This window comes from Chaetodon auriga, chromosome 16, assembly GCF_051107435.1.
Source record: "Chaetodon auriga isolate fChaAug3 chromosome 16, fChaAug3.hap1, whole genome shotgun sequence".
Classification (NCBI taxonomy): Eukaryota; Metazoa; Chordata; class Actinopteri; order Chaetodontiformes; family Chaetodontidae; genus Chaetodon; species Chaetodon auriga.
The window spans coordinates 20141903-20164455 of NC_135089.1; the positions used below are offsets into that span (position 1 = coordinate 20141903).

Genomic DNA, 22553 nt, shown 5'->3' on the forward strand with positions numbered 1-22553 from the left:
AGCCCCTGTTAGCGTCTCTAAAAACAACCAGTCGTGCACTTCATCACTTAAACAGGCCCATGACTGGCTGCAGATGGTTTTGACCTGTTCAAATAATAATGCCAGACTTGATGCTGCTTTTGGGCGCTCTGATTAGAGAAATGCTGAAACCAAGCAACGGGGAATAACTTTTCACAGGTGAGAAGTTATTTAACAATCTTTTATGATCACAAATGTGTTGAATTTACTTAAAGCTAACATCACTGTCCTTATCATAAATTAAGCTAGTTTAGGTCTGATAAACCAAACAAAAAAAAGAACATTTTTATTGAAGTTATATATTAGTAAGATGCTAAAAATGTGTCAATAATCAGTCTTTTTATACAGTTCTATGAGATGAGAACAAATGTTTTTATTAAGTGCTCATTTATTTATGACATGATGGACAAAATTACATTATGGCACCAATTCCCACGCAGTAAGAAAAAAGAGTATAAAGCTAATTACGTCGGGTAGATCTCTCACGTCTTAGATATTGTATAAGGCTTATAGAACTGTCACTGATACTACACATACTCTACAGAAGATGAAATATTTTGATATTAAAGCTGTGGTTTTTGGACAGACTCCTGCCTGAGAGACCTCATATATTAGAAGGCGTGGCTCCCCTGTACCAATATGTCAGCTGTTCCCTAGGATCTGTGCAAACTTGTGTGAGGTCCCATGACCAGCTCCAGTCAGCCCACCTGCTCTTTGATGTGGTTGCTCACTTTAAAAAGGTGTATACACTCTGTCCATGTTGGTGGGTGGAACAACCTCTGTTTTCCCTGCCGCCTCACACTCATCACGTAAGTATTCGCTCTGTTCTGATGAGGCACCGGATGCTTTGACATCCCAACAAACACTCCAGCTCATTTCCAAAACAGCCTTCAGTAGCCCGAAGCGTTAATGAAGCAGCTCGCAGCATCCAGCTTCTGTGAGCTGTGCTTGGTTATCTGTTGTTGTGCTCCATGCCTCATTTACAGAAGCATTAAGTGCTGCCGGGTGGGTTTGGATAATCTGGCATGAGGCCCAGATGATATGAGGGGACCGCGGGACAAGTAAAACCCTGTTCCCATCTGAGCATCCCCCAAAACCACCACCCTTATCATTCTAATTCTTTTATATATGCCTCTCTCTGTTTTGTTGATACTATGTGATTGATTTGACCATGAAGCCTCCAGTTGGGAGCTGGTCGTGGGATGAACCGTCATCATCAGCTTGGGGTCAAAGGTGCCTTGGTGCTGCAACATCTGTGGATGACCCAGTTTAAGTCCTTTGAGGTTGTTTTCTTCAGTCATGTGGTCGCAGTGACAATGCAGCCACAGTGTTTTGTGGTGACTCGGTGTTTGGCTGCAGTGTTCCGAGCTGATCCTCAGGATTAGAGCCAATTAAGGCGTTTTTATGGCTCAGTATCAGCCGTATAAAGCCCGGTTAATTTCCTTTTTATTGTGGCCCTTGTGATTGTAATTTTAATTGTCGTTAATTTCTATGAATTAAACTGAATGATTGGAAACACATTTAAACCTCCCAAGGGTCTCTTTCCAAACCAGTGAGTTAAAGAAAAGACCATGTCAAGGTTTTCTGTAGAATAACAGCCAGTTTAGCCAACACTATATATTATTATTATCGTATTTTTCAACTCTCCTGGTCATTTTCTTTTGTCGATTATTATCTCATTATGGACCCTATTTTACCATGATTTTTGTGTCCAAGTGACTAATGGAGACAACAGTTTTTGCAGTTTTCCCAGCATGTAGCGAGAGCGTTGCAGCAGGCAGCTATTTGAAATAAACTTAATTCACCGAATGAAGAGAGAGGAGGGCAGACATCTGAGAAGCAGTGAGGGAAACAGCTCACAGATCAGGAATGTTCTCGCCTGTAACTTGGAAATTATTTTCACCAGACATTAATTCAGGAAAGACATAAATATGTCGGACTGCAACAGATTTTCCAGGTTTTAAAAAAAAAGGGTTTTGTTGAGGGATTAATCTGCAACAGCCATCTGATCAGGACCCTGTTAATGGCGGCGGTGCTATCTTTCCCATCACACGCAGTGTTGGAGTACATTTTAATGAATAGGTAATGAGACTAACGACTGTGACAGTTCCTGTTTGCCTTCAGCGCACTTTTTCAAGATGATAAGAGGAACCGCAAATGGCATGTCAGCATAATCATCTAACAGGTTGGTGTTATGACAACAGATTTCCCAGTTTTGAATAAATGGAAACCATGCTGTTGATGTTTTGATGGCGCCTTTCATTCAGCTGGAGACAAACTGAAGAAAACTGAATAAATGAATCCTTTTTGGTATCTCCAGTTTGCTATTGGTTGATGGCAGTTTGCAAGTCTACCAGAACTGAGCAGTGCCACAAAAGATTCTGAGTATAAAAATCATAAATTCAGGTTTCACTGGGCACAATACAGCTGCCTGACTGTGGATGTCCTGGGCTGATCCTTGGGGTTTTCGAATGGATCGTATCCATTAAGATAGATCTTTCTTCAGTGAACTTTACTGTGCTCCAGAATTTCACTGCAAATGGCAGTGAAAATTACAGTGTGTCAATTTGATCGGTTATTTTTTGTGAGTGCAGACAGAGAGGTTACATTCAGGTAGCAGCTTCTTATTTTGAGCCAGCAGTGTCTGTGTGAAAGTTGTCTGATCATGGCCAAGACGACTTAATCTGGAAATGATGATTCAAGATCCTTCTGCACTTTGTAATCCAGCAATCTTGCAAGATGTATCTAATAAAATCTTGGTTGCAATCTGTTGGTTTGTAGACTTAAAAAAAAAAATGATGCATGCTGTAGCAGCAGTCACAGCAGCAACCACACATCGTCAGAAATTTGTGGCAAAGAGCTGTGAATCTGCTGCTGTCGGATGTGTCCCATGCTGCCATGTAAGACCACAGATTTGGGATTGACAGCCAATGGTATCACCTGGTTTCTCTCTCTTTGTCTTGGACAGCCCATAATCACACAGTTTCTAGGTCATAAGTTGGTTCCCAAACTGGTGAGTGGTTCAAATCCACCCAGAGACATATGCTAGCACAGGTGTTCCCGAACTGGGAGTCCTTTGCAGTCCTTTGTTGGTCCTCTATTGGCATGCTGCCAAGAGTGCAGGTCACCCCACCTCCCTTTATTACTTTATAAGCATTATTTCTTTTTTTTTTTCTTTTTTTTTTTTTTACATTTTAATCTTCTCTTAATTTGTGTTTTACCTCAATTGTGGCTTTCTTTCAAAAAATGGAAGGTTGAGTGGCTCCTCTGTGGCAGCCGTCGTACCACTTTGCCTACAGTGGGCCAATCAGAAGGCTTCCTGCAGGAGATAAAGCATGCTGACTCAAATCTGCTGCCTGTGTGATATTCATTGCTGGGGGTGTTTGCATGCTTTTCCAGCCAGCACTGACAAAACCACTTGTCCCGTTTCAAGAAAATGATACGTACAGGTTTCTGTCAATTTCAGACATTCTATGTATAGAAAGAAGTGATGTGGCCAAAACATTAAATCTCAGTTTTTTGTTTTTTTTTCAAGCTTGGAATCGATTCAGGTTTTTAATTGATTTATTTTCTTTTGCTCCTTCCTGCAAAATGCAGAATTGATTTTTTTAGGACTTCATGTAAAGCAGAACTGGCACATGTTGGGAAATTTGGTGGAGCATAAAAAAATCTATAGCCAGTTTGGGAATCGCTGTGTCAAAAAACATCTATGTAATTATTGTGACTGTTTATTCCCTTGGCTTCCTACAGTATGTGATTTACAGTCACATTCACGATACTCAAGAACCCGTCAGACACGCTTTCAAAGTACCTGCTGCCTTTATGTGTCTGATATTGTTTCATACTAAAGCTGAAGCTGCCGCATTCTGAAATACATTTTAACACAAGAATGTTATACAGCGGTGAGTAATGTGGCGCTGACACTCCAGCCTTGATCAAAATAATGATACTGAGTGTTCAAGAGGATCACTGTCGCACTATACCAGATACATTACTTAAGGGCCTGTATCTTCATTTGATGTGACTGACTGTGATTACTTCAACTGAAGATGCTCAGTCAGATTTTATTCAGAAGATACTAATAGGCGTGAGTTGATGGTTGAGATTTGAAGATTATTCTAAGGCATTTTTTCCATTTACAAAGAGCACCTGACAGTACCTAGAAGCACGAAGGAAGGCGTCTTCCCGCAAGCCGGAGATGGTGCTGTGAAATGATCAGTGTTAGCTCCTTTTTTTTCCTCTACTTTTCTACCTTTCTTTTTATAACTTCCTTCATTTTTCACTCCGCTGTCATTGCTTTTCTCCATCTTTCATTGTTTCATCTCCCCATCCCTGAAACTCTTCCTCCTTCGTCACTCCTTAACCACATCCCCTGCTGCACAGGATTTGTGTGTGCGTAGGCTGATGCATGGAAGTGTGTGTGTGTGCGCGCGCTTGTGTTTGTGTGTGTGCGTATGCGAGCATGCGTTGCACAAACGGCGGTGTTGTTCAGTCTCTGAGTGCCTGAAAAGCAGAGAGTGGTACTTGTTTTTCCTTTTTGGCAGATTGCACAGGGTTCAGTTTTCATGACTTTCGCATGGTTGCTATGCAACCATAGGAAGACGTTTCCAGATAATCCATATACATAGCTTTTCACACCTCCACCCTCTTCCTCTATGCTCCCCCCACCCCCAACTTCCTCCTGCTCCGTTTCTCCCTCTCATCTCTCTCCTTTCTCTTTTTTCTCCAATTATCTGTTCATACCTCGGCTCCTCTGCCTCTCCTTCCCTGTCATGTCTGCCATGCTGCTGCCTCCCCCCTGCCCTCCTCTCTGTCCTGGTCTTGGCTCAACTGCTGGCAAAGCTTACGGCATCCAAGGTCACCCATACTGTGCTCACGGTGTGACAAGTGGGCTGTTGTGTGTGTATGTGTGTAATAGTTAAGAATATTGTGCACAGTGTACAATAAGTGCATACATACACACATACTGTGTGCAGACATACCCATGGATGTGAAGAATAGCCTCTATGTGGTGTAATGACATAAGTGAATGCCATGATTTGTTGTGCGCACTTCCCTGTATCACAGCGCTTGTGTATCCATGGCTGTCCTACATTACCTCTGTGTGTCCTCATGTGGCCTGCTTGTATAACCGTCCCCCGAGGTCATAGGTGGTGATATAGGAGGCGAGATATAAGAGGCTCTGTGTTGTGTGAAACGTGGCCTGCCCTCTGTCTGTCTGCACCTCACCTGTCTGTTATTCACCCAGCAAATATCGACCCTTATCTGTGATGGAGACTACGATGAGCGACGTGTTATTATGTGTGTTGAGGGAGGAAATGATTGGCTTTATAGCTGCGCAACATGCACACACTATTGTCAGCTGCATTAGGAAGTAGTGTCTTCCAACAAGTCAGACATTCAGTAATCCTCCTCCAACTGCACGTCCATATGCATGTGTGCATATGCTGTCCAGCATGTGCACACACTGGACGAGCTCCACAATGAACAGTAAATGTAATCCAATTAAAAGTCACATTGTGTTAGAGAAAACATGCAGATGGACGAATCAGATAATTGGCTATAAGTGACATGTGTTTTATTTATTTTTTTTTTCTAATAAAAACGAAGGAAAAGTCTAGATGTCATTCAAAAATTTGAGATAATGGCACCAATACCTTGACTTTGATACCAGTTCCTGAATGTTACTTATTTTAAAAATCCATTTTAACTGAAGAAAATTACATTGCACATTAAGGTACAATTACTCACTTCAAAGGAGGAAGCTGTTCAAAGAAGAGAGCAGCTGGTTTTTTAACATTTCTTTTCTCTGCGCACTTTACTCGACCTGAATATCTGAACTCAAACACAGACATTGATGGACTGTCTGAACGGTATTAGACAATGGAAAATATTCAATGGCAACATTCACGACGAACAATATGGCAGCAGTACACCATTGTAGCATCTACTCTGCCTCATCCCATGTGCCGTTTGTGGTCTTGGGAAATAGTAGCAGAGTGAGACCTCTTCCTGCTTCCTACGTGCTAAAGAGCAGCTCGCCCAAGTCTGACAAGCCTTCACTGTTTCAGCCTCAGGACATTTCTCTCCTTCTGCCTGTCAGTCTGTAAGCTACAGCACATCTGCTGTCAGAAAAGCTTTCCCCCTCAGCTCCAGGTTCTCACTGATGAGCACAAGCACGAGAGCAGCACAAGCTTTGTAACCAATCAGTAAAGCTAAGTTAGTGAGTTATTAACCCAAAATACTTCTGTTGGTTGCGCCATATGTTTTGCTTCATTGTCGTCTTTGCCACAGCAGGAAATAGGTTTTCTGTCTCCACCTCATTAAGTGAACAGAACTGACACAGTTGCTATTATTATCTGTCCGTTTAACACTTTCTTTCCTCAGGTACAGTCACACATGCACGATTGCAAAGCAGATTCCGGCATGTGCGATCGTACCCTCACAGTTTTGTTCAGGTGCGACCGACTCAGTGCCTCCTCTGCTGTCTTGTGGCACATTCTGTGACACTGACAGGTTAATATTATCATCAGGTGAGATTTTTATGTGTGTTTTTCTCCTACAGACTGTTACTGTTGAGTCCTGAGGACCAACGGACACTCTCTTTGCAGTCATTGCATTCAAACCAGTCTTAAAAATTTGTATAGTGATATTTTGCATACTGTAACTTCTCTTAAACCCCTACAGACATTCTTGTACCTGTTGTCTGACATGTAAATGGTGTCAAACCTGTCCTCGCACTGAACGTCATGCACCTGTTGAACTCTGTCACTCGCCCAGTCCCTTGCCTTTCATATCATGCAGTAGATGCAGCCCTCATGATTTGCATACTGTGTTCTTTCTCAGTTTGATTTGTTGGCTGACACGGCGTTGACTTGTCTCATGTTCTAAATTTTCAGTCTGTCATCTTCAGTATGTACTGTGCTGTCCTATTATAGTGTGCGCCTGTGTATTTGAAAACATGTGTACAAGCCGAAAGATAATTAAAGTGCACAGTTAAATGAACCACAGAGAGTTACAAGCAAACTGCTGTTTCCTCAGCTCTATGGAGCTTTGTAGCTGCCTTTAGCTCGTTGTTTTTATTCACTGCCTTGCTAATTCTGCACTGATAGCAAGTTTTTGTGGATTTTTGACTCGCTAACACACGAAGCTGCTTTCTTCAGTCGAACAGCAAGCAGACATACTGGAGTATTAAGCAGCAAAGAAGCCAGGAATTGGTGGCGACCAAAACAGAGCTAAAAAGAGACTATATATTGGACTTGAAATTCTCCAGGCAAAAAAAAAAAAAAAAAAAAAGAAGAGCGAAGCATGCGTTGGAGAGATAAGGGTGCTTGAGCCAGAATCGGTCTTATTTCTGGAGATAACTTCCCTTTGTGCTGTCTGTCCTTATAAATGTCTGTTTTTCTTTTAGAAAGAAGCATTTTATGGAGCTTATCTATTCCTCTTTTTGTGGAAAGATGAGCTGGTGTGGGCGGAGTTGTGTTTCACAAAGCTTTCAGAAATTAATGCTGAAATTAACGCGACATCTGTGAAGGCCGGCACCATGGTGTCTCAGGAGGGCATGAACAAGGCTTAAAGGCCTCATGAGGATGTGATAGATGATTGTTTGCCTATTCATTCCAAGTGCAACAGCCAATGGTGAAATACCAACACTCGACTGACCAATGGTATAACTTCATCACCCACTCCACCCAAAAAGTGGTGCTAAAGGTTTCAGCTGGTGTTTGGTTTCTGTTTCATCCCAAAATTGTAAGGTGGCCAGAAACACAACTTAAAATGAATGCTAATTTTGCTTTGTGTCGACTGGATGTGTTAAATAGCCAACGGTTTGCTAACATGTTAGCGGTAACATTTCGCAATTGTGCTAATTTGTTAGTTTGCAGTTTGTGGTACTGCAATTAATACGGCTTTGAGCTTTAATTTCATTATTTTCAGGTTGAAACTTTAATAACTATTATCACAGTTTATGGTGTTTGCAGTGCTCAGACATAGAAGACATTTCTATATAATTGGCTGTTAGGTGGAGGTGTCTGATTCAGGGAACTGGTCTGCTGTTGTGGAGTCAGCAGAGCATGAAAACAAAGGGGGGAAAGCCATACATGAAAAAGCTCAATAAAAATTAATTAAATAAAAGTGGATTTCCAATTAAGCTGCATAGTTCTGTCCCAAAGTGAACAGCGCACACACTCCTACACACTCTTCGCAGGTCACAGGGGGGAAGATATCCAGTGATTTCCACTTTTATCTTTGATTTGATTTAGGTTTTTTAATCTCTTTCATTGCAGTATGAAAAAATTATAAATCTGATGAGGCTCTTATAAATAACACTATTTTGTCCCATAAATCCTTCATTTGCATGACACTTGTGTCAAATTGAAAATCCAGTGTGACTCATTCTGCAGCTGAGCTCGTTGCTCTTCATCCTGACAGGACTGATAATCAGACACGCTGCTGTGTTTGCAGTCCACACTGTCCTGTAGATCATCTTTCTGAGCCTTGCTCCTCTTACCCATCAGTCCGCTCACACCCTCCAGTCTCAGTTAGCTCACACTGCTCACGCTGGTTTCCTGCTTCTTATTTAAACAACCTACATGTGTCATATTGCACATACTGTACTTTGGAGTCCCGAACATGTCTGAATTGCGCTGAGGGTGTGAATGAACCACAGGCCTCACGTAACAGGCTTGATATGAATGGAATGTTAATTCATATGTAATCATATAAAGGGTTTCACATTAGACTCAAGATAGATGAAATGTATATTTGTGTTTTTTCACTTCGAGCAGACTTCTCAGGGTTAAGATCTGCGTGACGGTAGGGATGTGACAGGCTGCATGTCCACGTTCAGACGGCAGTGACCCTACTCCTTTCATTGTAGACCTACTGTAGACATTTTCCTGAACACTGCAATTCTAATTTGGTCTACCAGGTGATTTGGCAAGGAGTCTCTTATGTAAGAAAAGGAAAAAAAGATACACTTTGCGGCAATCAAGCCGCAGGTGTATCTTTTCTACGGCGGTTCACGCTGAAAGAGATGATCAAAAGAAGCCAGATGTGTTCAGCTCATTTTAATGAGGAGTAGATAAAGGATAAGAGAACAGATATTTGAAGAAGACTGGGAAAAAAATGGCGTTTTACTCACCGTCAGGAACATTCAGCCTTAATAGTCCACTTTATTTGGGTTCCAATTTCCTTCCATATAGAAGATAAAGAGACTCCACTTCATCTTTATAGTCTGCTGCTTCATTACGTTGGTGGAAAATGTGAATGATAAGTGCGGCATTTTAAAAACCGTTTTTCTGGAGTGTTAAGTTCACCTAGCTAATCATTTCAAGCCCCGTAATCTTAAAGTATTCTTCCTATTCTATTTTCTAAGCATTTAGAAACTACACGATAGGGTTCAGTTACTTTATAGGCCTAAATATATTTGAAATATATTTAAAAAACAATCACTGGTTCTTTTTCTGTCATGCATCCCTCTGGAAACTAAAAACGAACGTCAAATTTTTGATTTTATTTCATTTTAGATATATTTCTGTTGGAAATTTGCATTGAAATGAGCGATGCTGAAAGTTCTTTTATTTGGATAACGTTATCAAAAACATGAACTTCATGTTTCCTCCCACTTTTACATCAGCTTCTATTGTGCACACAGAAAATGTGCACACATTTATCGAGAAAAGGCTCAAGGCAGGTTTTCTGCCTCTTTGCAAAAGTGACGCTGGCTTATTGACATAATTGCTGTGTATTGTATCCACACGTCTCCTGTGTTTATTTGCACTCATGCCCACACAAAAGATTCCTCTTCTCCCGCTACGCTGACAGTGAACCTGTGATGATGGGCTCCATCATATTTTCTTGAAGGTCTTTGTAATTTGGTACTAATTTTGATAGAAAAAGAGACTTATTTTCATGAGTTTAGCTTGCTGTGTTGATGATAAAAGCATTTCTTGCTTTCCAGCCCAACTTCAGTGTCTTCTCTTTTAAACCCAGGATAACGTTCATCATTCTTTTATTATTTGAAACTTGCTTCATAAATGTTGAATTGTGACAGACTAAAAAAGTCTCTGTTTTATTAATTAAGGCATAATTACATAGTTCTGTCCAGGCTGCTTGCGAATTATTAGGAAATCATGAGGAATTTATGTACCTGTAAAAGAAAGTGTTAGCTGTGATACCTTCCTGTCATAAATCTCTCACTTTTCTGTCTTTTTCCTGTCTGAATGGCATTTGCATCTGGGGTTAGTGACGCTTGATGTTTCAGTCATTCAGCATTGCACTTATACCTTGTGAATTCCTCTTGAATTTTGATCATATCATGTAGTTAATGTAGCTCAACAGCGAGATTATAGTCATTTTCTTAAATGATGTCGGTAAAAATAATTACAGTGTTTGATTCAGTAGTGTTTTCTTGCTCTTTTCTTGCTGACTCTCTCTGTGTCTTGATATTCTTCAGATGAAGGGGAAGATGTCCGTTTGCAGGTTGAATGTCACTTGAGGGACTTCTCCAGTTAGGTCTGAGCACTGCCAGAGAAAAATTCATTACTCACCCACATCAGGGACGCCACACCCAAGCCAACATGAAAACAGAGCTGGGATGTTATCTGCCATTGTGGTGCGCTGCTGCCATCACACTATAGAACATACTGTATTGTTAAACAGGCTTCACCAGTTTGATAGGATCGCGTGCTCGGTCTTGTTGTTTTCAGCTATAGTTTCTCGTGTACTATAAAATAACTCGGTGAAGACACTGCTCTGTCACCGCAGCACTCTGCAGTGCCACACACTCACTAACGAGCATGTGATCCTAATTTTACAGCCCCGCTACTTAACAAATTAGAAAAATTGCGCATACGCAAGAGGAGCTTCAAAGCGAGGGAAGACATTTTCAATTATACTCTTATCATTTTTAGCTTTTTGGAGCAGAGGCTGACTGCTGAGAAAACGTTTCGCTTAGCCCGGTGTCATTGGTGCAGAGTAACATTGCAAAGGACGAGAGAAGGTCTCTCTCTCTCAAACACACACACACACACCCCCCACACACACACACTTGGCTTAGAACCCACTGCTGTGCATGTGGTGTGTGTAGGCGGGTTGGTGGGTGTTTTCTAGGCACATCCAAAAATCGTAGGAGAAAGAAGTTGTGAAAAAAAAATAGCCCTCGGTACGAACACTGTATGACCTCATTGCTACCTGCTGCCAAATGTAGACACGGAGCTTCAGCCAAGAGACTGTGCTCACTACAAACACACACACACACACACACACACACACACACACACACACAAACATGTGCGCACATGGTGTTCCGGGTCAGTGTGCCAGTCTCTTAGCGGTAAAAGACAAGTCAGCAGCTTCAGGAACAATGAAACAACAGTGCGATCGTTTATTGATGCCTGGAGGATAACTTCCCTTTTTGGTTTCCTGCCGCGTCTCTGGGGTCAAAGGTCAGGGTCAGATATGGAAGAATGACAGGCAGTCAGCCAGCTCGCTCGCCAGCTGGCCCTAAAGCCCGACACTTTGAATCCAAAAATCTCCATTGCCAAGTGAGAATGTGCAAAAATGCTGAAAATATAAATGTTACGCTGTTTTTATTCAGGTATAAAATTGGATCGTTACTTTCTTCTGCGGTCAGACTGTAGACCACAAGAGAAATAAGGGAACGCAGCAGTGTGTTCCCTACGCCCAACCACGAGCCCATTCATTCCAATGCAAGATACCAATCTTGAAAAGTATGTCACAAATACACCATTTGTCAAAAAAAGTTTCATTATCCAGTATTTATGTCTGCTGTTTTCTCCATGAGTTATTCAGATTGTAATACGCAGAACAATCCAGAAATTCAGTTCCTTATGGGTGATTAATGTGACCAAGTTTCTGTTAACGTATTCTAATTAAGCTCATTGTCCCTGTAGCTTGTAGCAAAGATGAATCAAACAGGAGTAAAGAGTGCGTTTGGTAATGACTCTTTTCAGCTGCAGATTAAAACACATATGAGGGGATTCACAGCAACAGGGTGACGTATGGTGGACGCATGTTAGGGGTGGCCAGTAGGACAATATCAACCAGTGTCTATCTGCCGTCAGATATTTTGATGGACGGTAACCGCATTTCAGCAGTGCATGTCTTGGTGTATAAGGCTGTTTGTGGGCAGCATTGGAGCTTAATGATAAGGACTCACTGATAGCCAATATTGGATTTATATGTTATTTTTTTATTTCTCTAATGATTATTTGACTTGTCAGAGAGCCTTCAGCCATGCCCCGCGGCTCTGAGGCAACTTTAGCGCAGTGGTGTGTTGAGCAAAATGCTAACATGCTTACAGTGAAAATAATGCTGAGGTGTAATATTTATTGTGTTTGCCATCTTACTTTAGCACATCGGCATGATGCTAATTAGCTGCCTTTGATCGTGCCGTGCTGCTAGCATGGATAAAATTTGGATAAGATTTGTAAAAAATTGCATTTACTTTGATATACAGTCTCATTTCTGTTGCCTGCCCTAAAGCCCATTGTCACCCAGTTTGGCTCCTTGGTGAGATTTTAATAGTGTCTGGACGACAGTGGAGCTCTATGGCACCAAAAGCTGCACAGACAGTACTTGTTAATTGGATGAATTCTTGCTGGCTTTGCTCTTTTTTGACAGCTGGACACATGTGGAAAATTGTCAGCCTTATACTTGAGAGTTTTCGACAGAGACTGAAAGGAAATATTTTAAAATGTGTTGCTAACAAGGCCCACAGGCTTTGAATTCGGGCCCCGCTGTCGCTGACATCGTTCATCTGTAAGACCACAGAGCCACCAGGTCACACCTCTCCCTCCCTCTTCTGTTGTTTCCTTCCAACAGCCAAATGGTTGTTAATTTTGTCGTTGAATGCTCTTTCTTTTTCCCACGTTCACAGCTAATTTGGCAGGCAACCAGCCACACACTCAAGGTTTCTTTTGCATTCTGACACTCATACTGTATTTCTGGTACTACTAATAGCAGCCTGCACTGTACATCTGTCACTGTAGCTGGTGGCAGAGGGAATTCTTCTTCCCTTCCTGCTTACAGAATGATGCATATTGTACAAAATGGCTCTTTTCTCTCATCCCCACTCTCTCTTGCCGTCTTCCTTCACATGATTAATCTTGATGTCTCTTTCAGTTGGCGTTTCCTGCTGCCGCTTAATTAGCCCCTCTGCTGAGGTCTCATTTGTTTGCCCAGGAGGCTACTTTGTGTTAGGAAGCAACGACTTGTAGTGTGGTGCCTTTTGTTGTTGTTTTGGGCACAGATAGAAGTGAAGGGAGGTCAAAGATTGACAGGTGTGTACTGTATGTGCAAACCTAACAGACAGCTCTTGCCTTTAGTTAAAGCTTTGAACAGACTTCACTCGAGCCTTTTCAGGAGCTGTTCGTATTTCATGTTGCAGAGTCCATGAAATGACCACAAGGTGATGCAGCTTTAAAGACATGCAAATGACACACAAGACACACAAAATGATCAGAGAGAGACACAAAAGGACTCAATAGTGACAAAAAATGACCACGCAGAGACACAAGAGGAACTGCAAAGAGACACCAAACAACCACAGATAATGTCAATAATGTACAGTTTTATTATTGCCAAGAGCCAGGACTTCAATTATGATCTAATATCTAATGTTTCTAAAACCCAGTGTCAAGTTTGGGCACATTGCGGTTTAATTGAACACATGAGTGAGTTTTATAGTGTCAGACTTTGTGTGTCCGCCTGTCCTTTTCACCGTTAATGCATGAACAAGTGGTGCTCACAGTGTTAAGAGTGTCCTCGAGCCTTAGTCATGCAGATAGAGTGTAGTCAGATAGAAAGATGTAGCGTGAGTCTTAAAAATGCTCTTAAAATGGACGACAGACCTCGACTCTTGTGGTTGCCTGCTCGTCATCACTTACAGCGCTATGGACCCTCCACGTCTGTGAGTGTGGCCGTGTATTCCTCACGCTGTGGGGGCACGCTGTCCCTGTGGGGACAAAATGCAAGTCCCCATAATGTAAATCATTAAATTTTAGGGTGAAGACTTGGGTTATGGTTAGGGACAGGCAAGTAGTGGTTATGGTTATGGTGAGAGTCAGTCTCAGGAGTTGAATGTAAGTCTATGTAACGTCCCCAAAAATAATGAGAAGACATCTGTGTGTGTGTGTGTGTGTGTGTGTGTGTGTGTGTGTGTGTCTTAAGCATGAATCTATCTTGTGTTTGTCTATATGAGAAAGAGAGCCACATCACAAGATGTATGTGTATGTGACAGAGATCCAACCCAAGAGCAGCTTGCACAGATGGAGGAAGATTAGCAGGGAATGTGTGTGTCTGTGTGTCTGTACATTGTGTGAATTCAGATGTGAGTTGCCAACAATAGATTTTCCACCCAGTAGCTGCTTTGCATACTGAACAAATACTGTCGCTTTTGTTATTGCAGGACAAAGTCGAAGCATTTATTTGCTTCTGTCAGCACTGCAGAGCCATCGGAACATACAGAAATACACTTTGCAACATTAGACACGTTGGACGGTGTGTTTTTGACCACATGGAGAACACATCTTTCATCAACATTCGTGCAATTGCAAGCACTTAGGAGTGTTTTAGTGATTGAGACAGGAAGTGCTTTCCCCACATCTAATTTCTGTCATTTCAGTGGAAAAGGCTTCTTTTTGATAGTGGTGTCATTTTGGAAAAAAAGCTAATTACACTGTTGAAGAACAAAACGGGAAAGAAGACGGTTTACGTCTCTGCTCTCCTTCCAGTCAGTCTCTTCACATACGTGCTCGGCATTGCTGGGAGTGCATTGCAAAGCGTTTGGCCTCGTTTTTCTCTGAACATACACTAACATGTTATTGTTGAGGCAGGTATCAACAATGAGCAACACCTGCAGCGTGTGTAAATTCAGTGGGGAGAATCCCACCATGCACTGGGTGCCAGTCCATCACAACACTGACACATAAACAGACAAATACACTCAATGCAACGAGCCATGAGTCTTTAAATCGCTTCATGTTTGATCGTCTGGACTGTTTTTCTGCGAGTTATTTTTATTCCAGCAGAATAAATGTGCCCCGTGTTGCTGTTTTTAGGTGCAGTTTTGATGTCAAAGACAAAAAAATACCTACAGAGACTGTAAAGTTTTTCAGTTTTTTAAAGTCCATCTGTCTGTATTCTGTCACTTACCTTGGTCCGGTTCACAGTGGTAGCCGATCCAGAGGGGCTTAGTCAAGGGCAGCTGGACTTGCTTTAAATTCTTCAGGACGTCTCACCTCTCATCCAAAAGGCTTCTTCAGCTCTGATTGACTGGTTGGGCGTCTCAACCTTTCAGCTTCCATAGGGTCCTGTTATTCTTAACGTTCCTTAAATTTGGAGAACGTGATGAGTCCTGAAGTCGCAGCGCTTAGCCGAGGCGAGAGGGTCTGTTCATAAAAGTCACAAACAATCTGCGGGAAGTCTAAAATCTCACTTTCAAATGTGTTTCGGGGAAAAATTCGCATTGATCACGCCAGAATTTACCAGAGCACACCCGACTAGTGTGTCTCCATGTGGCGTGTGAGCTAACGTGGTGTCTGTCCTTGATGAAGTCCAGTGATAATAGTTCAGGTGGTCCTATTGTAACCTGTCTGTCTGTGTGTTTTGTCTTCCGTAGGTGGAGCCCCTGAAGAAACCTACCTGTGCACGTTAAGAGGCAGAGCCAAGCGTCGACTTCTTCAGATGGACACTGGGAAACCACCAGCATTCTTTTTCAAAAAACACCAGATAGACTGTAATCAAGATTAACAGCACAGTTTTACCTCCCACCGTCCGCTCCTCTCGCTCTGACCCTATCAGCTTTCTACCTCCCAGAGAACTAGAAAAGGGAAAAAAAAACAGCAATTTATTATCCGTCATCAGTTCCTCTGTTTCTTCTCTTCGCGCAACATTTCTCCATTTACCTCAGGGATTTTCTTCCCACTGCCTACCTCCGCCACCAAATCAGCCAACCCAGTGACAGGAACACAGAGCAAAGACACACCTGTGACCTCTCACTGCCGTTACCGTGACAACCTGTATTGCCTCTCAAGCTCTCCTCACTGCAACCGTGACGACCAGCAATGACCTTGGACCTCTTACCACCTGCCAGCTCAGACCTGCTCACTGCCTAAATCATCCTGTTCCACACTCGGAGCCTGGACCTCGGGCTAGTTATTACTGGAAGCAAAAGGATCACATTGCCAGGCAGGCAGGTACACACTCACAATAGCCTCACCCTTCTATACAATATACCAGGCAGGCAACTATATACCTCAGCAGACACAGCTTCTGGATAGACACTCAGTCAACAGAAGGGAACTTTTCAGCAACAGCATTCACTATCCTGGTGCTTCAATCCACCCAGCAGGTAACACGTGCTCACTAGCCCGGTGCTTCAGTCTACCCAGTAGACAACTCACTTCAGCATCTTCCATTTGCCTTAGAGGCGGGTGTATAGCAACAGTGGCCAGGGAGGCCTCCAGAGAAGCAGGGAGAGCGACTCAGGAGTATTGCCTGGCAGACAACTTCACTTCATTTGCTTCTCAGCAAAGTCACATCACACACAAGCTTTGTGATCCGAGCGGTAGCATAAATCAGCAATTGCCCAAGAGGCGTTCGGAGATCACAGAAGACGCTGAGACGTTCCTCCTGCCTTGAGCTTCCACCAAGTAGAAGTAGAGCTGCCCATGGAGCAGCAGAAGTTCTTGGGGGCCTCATCAGCTTTTCTGACTCTGGAGGCAAGCCACAAAGAATAAAGAACCTTCTGGCAGATTCAGGTCCACAGAAGATCCGTGTTGTGTGACAGTGAAGAGAAAAGGAGGGGAAAAGCATTACAAATAAAGAGAAGAATGCAGCGGTGAGTTCAGTTTTCTTACTTTCTATGCTTGTTTATCAGCGTGCTTTCTTTCTCCTCAGCTACAGGAGGTTAACATTGTGTACCAGCGAATAAAAGAAAATGCTTTTAGCTTTTGATATTTTTCATTTCTTATCTTTTCATTTAGTTGTATCACTAAGTGACATTTAAATGGCATTTCTGCCTTATTAGATGATCCAGAGTGGAGACAGACAGGAGATTAAGAGAGATGGAAAACACGCTTTGCTGTAAAGGTCATTCAGTGAATTTGAACTCTCCTACAATAACATACATCTTGGCAAAGAAACCTCATACAGGAGAGACTGCTGCTTGAAACACACGTGTCTGTGACGTTTGAAGCTTGAAGCAACCCGAACTGAGTATGATATGTAAACTTAGCAATCAATTTTTCAGATTTTCACGTTTCAGGTGGTGCATGTCAGTGGTAAACAAGGTTTGACTTGACGATTATGCTGTCATATTCCACAGTTATGGTCACAAGTCTTGAGGATTTTGAGCAAAAAGGTGCTGACATTCATGGTCGCTAGAGGACATGACCTCCCGATGATCACCTGACCTTTTCGTCTAGTGCCATCACCAAGTCAGAACTTGCACGCATACATCAGTTTAGTTTGTGACCAATTTCCTGCAAAACATTCCCATCAGCCTGTGAGATGCTTTATGTTCAATGTAAGCGAGCAGATGTGAGCATGCTAACACGCTAAACAAAGCTAGTGAACACACAGTGGTAAACATTATACTATTATACCATCTTTTACCTTAATACTGACCCGAAATATAGCGAGCTGTTAGCTTGGCTGTAGACTATTAGTCTTGTTTTACTACCTTATTTTAAAATGTGGTCAATATCCTTTGTAATTACAAGGCCTTTTTACCAAGACTTCATACCAAAAGACAAAAAAAAAACATTCAATTCAACACAGCCATTCAGTTGCAGAGGTCAGTGACTGTAACAGATGAAGCTGCTCATGACTCAACAGTCTGCAACTTATGCGATGAGGGCTCTTAAGAGAAAAATGGTGAAGTCAAAGAGTATTGCAGCAGAAAGGCCTTGCAGTCTGATGAGAGTAAAGTAACATTTGAGCTACAGTTATGAGTGGAGGGTAGCGAACAGCACACAAAGTCTGAGGATTGTAGCTTCATCTGGCCATGGGTACGCAGGACCAACTACATCATACTATGACAAGTGCTAACTAGAAACGGCTAATTCTGCTGGCTGTGATGGTCCAGCGGTCTCCCTGCCATCAGAAATAAGCAGCTGTCTGATTTTAAATGCATGCCAAGCACTTTCAAATTCTTCCTTAAATCTGATGTGTCGACCACTTGTCGAAGCAAATAACTATTTGTTTGCATATACTGGTTCACTGCACATTCACCTCTGTCTGACAGCCAATCACTGGTCTACGACTCAAACACTAATTCTTTCTCTCTCTCAGTGAACAACAATTAAAAGTATTATATGTGAAAGCTGTTTAGTCCCATTAAACATAATGAATAGAAGAAGTTCAGATAAACAGTGCTGGAATCAATAACCCATGCTGATAAAACTCTTAACAATACCCAGCAAGGCCCGTTAGGTATTGAGATGATTTCTGATGAATATACTGTTGCTTCAAAATGGTCTGACTTTTGTTGGGACCAGATTCAGAGTTCAAGTTTATGAGTAACTGCTTCATAGACACTTTGTAAGTAAATATAATGCTGACTGCAATACCTGGGAGAGGTAATTTGATGGAGCACTGAACAGGTCAATGCTTATGAATTGTTGATGTTTTCAGCTGTGCTAACAGCACGGCTTTAGGGATTCCACCGCTTTGGTCCACTAGGGACGACTCTCGGCAAAAAGGCTCAACCAGACTCTTTGCCTGTATTATGTTAAGCCTCAACTTTGCATGTCTGTCTGAAGTTAATACTTACTTCACAGTTAGGCTGGTGAATGCTTCACGTTAGCTGATACATCCAGTCTTAGGCCCATGCTCTGCCGTTTGAAGGCCGTCTTGTTTGTCTCCCAGTAACAGTTACATACAGTATTTCAGGGATTTGCCCCATCATGTAGAAAGAAGTTCAAGACAATTCAACTTTGGCAGCAGGCGGGCGACAGTTTCACAGGATTGTGCGCACTTGTGCTTGTCAGATTGCCCGTGCCTCCCTACCTGCCTCTCATTGAAAACGAATTGCTGGGGGTGTCAGTCGCTCTCCCTCTGAAGCTCTACCTGATACTGCTAAGTGTTAGTATGTTAACATGCTAATCTAAGTAATTCCGACAACCTTATGCCTTTTAAACATTAACATGTTAGTGTTGACATTGTGAGCATGCTGACGTCAGCATTTAGTTTAGAGCACTTATGGTTTCTCAGTTGCTTCTGTCACATTAAACCCTCATGAATGCCTACGTAATGTACTGTTGGCAGTGAAAGGATCATATGGAAGAAAGCGGGAATGTTCAGTGCCAGGGATTTATGGAATCCATTCCAAATCTGATTGGATAAACCTGCATCATGCACCAAGAGAAGGCTGTTTCTCTGGCAAAAGGAGACATGTACATTTCAGCTGTCAGTCCAATAAGAACATCGGGGGGCCCCTGGGGAAAAAAAAAGAAGCAACATGGCCTAGATTTCTTAAATCATCTTAGCATTATGATCTGTGTTCAATTACTTTAAATGTGGAGCAGCTTTACTTCGTCATTTTGATGAGATCCCTGCATGGAAATAATGCACAGCACTGCTGCTGCATATTAACTCTGGTCTTTGAAATATGCTGATTTAATCCAGGATTTTGGTAATGTGGCCACACCCTTGTTTGACAAAGTGTGAAGGCGAGGGAGAAGGAAAGTACTGTAAAGGAAGAGCGTGAAGAGTAATGGAGAGATCACAAAGAGAGACTCACCTCAGACACCCTCTGTCCTCTCATTTCATCCCTCCCTCAGTCATTCGCAGGGATTCACACATGTATTACCCTCCATCATTGTTAGTCTCCTCACATCATAGCACCATAACTTGTTCTCGCCCTCTGCTTCGTGTTGCCACAGCAACGCACACCCTTCCCCAGCCACCTGTGGCTCAGATACGCAGTGATGTATAGAGCGCAGAGCCCACATCAGCCAATCAGATCGCCCACTTGTTTTTGTGCCAGTACAGGCATGTGTGTGTGTGGCTCTCTGGTCCAGTCATGTTTACGGATCACTGACCTGCTTGGACCAATCGGACGGCTCGGTGAAGTGTGTGTAGGTGGTCGTGTATATCGCTAAGTGGCCCAGTTGTTCTGCAGCCACATTAAAGGGCACATGGGGCCGAGAGAAGCTGGATGAGATCTCATTATCTCGTTGTGTGTGTGTCGGTTTGGTTATGTGCTCAGGTACATGGAATTGGAGCACTGAATGAGTCATCATTGGGCTCTCTGAGACTATTGCTGCAATCATGCTGAGCGTGTGTGTCTGAATGTGTGGACACATAGGTGTGCGTTCATGCCACCCAGTGCATGCTGGGTTCACTGAGGACTTTTCCACCTGAAAAATCAAAGTGAAATAAACCAGAGGTTTGAAACCCATTTTCTATTGACAGATCTGTCCACCGGCGAGGATGAAAAACACTCTTCCAACAGAAACCTTTTTTAAATTGATGGAACATCAATACCCACAATGTGCTTCATACTTCATGGTAGTTTTCTGTTTCCGCTTTAGCGGCATCCCTGTTTAACGTTCAGCTTGTGTGATGTTGAATATGAATGAGCACAGGTTCATTTTCGTCTTCACGACGTTCATTGTGCAGTTAGTGATATGACATTTGATACACTGATCACTAAGTGGACTGATGCTGGCATCAATCAGTACTGAACCTTTATGTGAAAGTGGGCATTTTCACAAGGACGCTGTGATTTGACTAGCACCGGCTCAGATGGGGAAAAACATGACGGTATCTCTTTTAGACATAAAAGGCACGTACTGATGCAGTTTGGACACACTGTCACAGGTTTGTTGAGTGACCTCCTCTTGCGTTGTTTTGATGGCATGTTTCTGATGACTGGAATTAAACTCGGTTAAAACCGTTTACATTCTATCGACAAATAGCAGATGTATAAACCCCTCTGAATCCTATTATTGGCTGCTGTGAAAGGACAAAATCGATTCCACTCTCATGTAGATTAGCTTAGCTTAGCATATAGACAAGAGGCTCTCTGTACTCTCTGTACAAAGTGGAAAAAGTAGGTCAACCAGCACCTCGAAACTTCAACATAAACAATTAGACGATTAGATTATTTTCTAACAACAGGCGCTTCAGGAAGTCACCACATTGAGGTTGCTCAGTTTGATACCATCGTGCCTGAACGGAGACCTCTACAAAAAAAAACAAAACTTTTGCTCACCAATCACATCTCGCAAGTGCAGAGTATAAACTTTTGTTCATTTTTTGTGCAGATTAAGCAAACAAGATGTAGCATGTTAATTAGTGAGCTTTAGTTAATTAGCGAGGCAAATTTTGACAGAGCCAAGCTAGCTGGTGTATTTTATCTTCCACCTGTACCCTGTTACATCACAGGAATGCAGCGTCTTGTTTTGCAGTACTGCTGGTGTTATTTCCATTTCCTGGGGTGGTGCTTTTATAATGACACTTGCTTCATTACCTGTTTAATTGGTAGTTGCACACAGGGCAGTTCGAAATCTTTTTAATTAGCGCTCTCTCACGTGTTTCTCCCTCCTCACATTTATTTCTTGGTCTGAACATCCCTGTTAAAACATGCATGATATCGCTTTGCTTTAAAATAGGTCAGCCTCATAAAAATGGCAGTTTTTTTTTTTTTTTGTTTTTTTTTTGCTCTGTGGTTCTCTGCAAATTTAAAGTGTAGGCAGGCTTTATGCGCCGTGTCGCTTGACCATTGGACCGCTGCAAACAACAGCTGTGTTTGTAAACATCTGTCTGGTTTTTCCAGAGCTTTTCTTCCTTAAAACATTATGATAAATTTTACATAATGCAGAAAAAGAACTTACAGTACTCCATTTGTGCAAAATGGATGTTTGTGCTGGTTTAGTTTTCAAAGGCAAATGAAAACATGAAACGCACAACATTCTTTTCCTTTGCTCAAGTTTTACTTTCACTCAACATTAAATTTAATGAAGCGATAATATATCCCAGAGATGATAGTCATTAGTGGTCTCAGTCAGCTTTGCTGAATATTTTACCCGTTCGTCTTTGGGAAACCGCTCAAGCTCTGTCAGCTTGCAAGGGATGGTGAGTGAAAAGTCAAAAAAAAAATCAGCATAACCTAATCGATAAATACTGTGTGCATGTACAGTATGAAGTAAAGAACCACAAAAAGTCAATGTTGCTGGTTTCTTATTCTGTCGATGTGTTTTTGCTTAGTCTGTTCAATCAGCTACTCCTAAGGAGCACAGAGTACCTAGTACCTTAATAAAACACATGGGAAGCTGGGTAGTCGCTGATTGACACGCCACGACCAGTTTGAAAGCGTTTGTCCCAACCTCCCAATTTTCACTCAATATTGGTAAATATTCCAGCTCTACACACTGTTTCCCCCACTGCTTCTCTGATGCCTGCCCTCTCTCTGGCTACTCTTCCGATTTGGTGAATTTCTGGTGTATTTCAACCAAACCAGGGTTGAGTCCAGAAACCAACATTAGACCAGAATTCTCCCATTT

General features: G+C 42.3%; 1 protein-coding gene across 2 annotated transcripts in view; it reads left to right on the forward strand.

Moving 5' to 3' along the window:
- The window catches only part of LOC143334376 (thyroid hormone receptor alpha), a 106647-nt gene that overhangs the window by 22274 nt on the left and 61820 nt on the right, over positions 1-22553 (forward strand). For both annotated transcript variants that reach the window (XM_076753152.1, XM_076753154.1), the window contains exon 4: positions 15662-16882. The gene's annotated coding sequence lies outside the window, so the exon portion shown is untranslated. The remainder of the gene's footprint in view (positions 1-15661; positions 16883-22553) is intronic.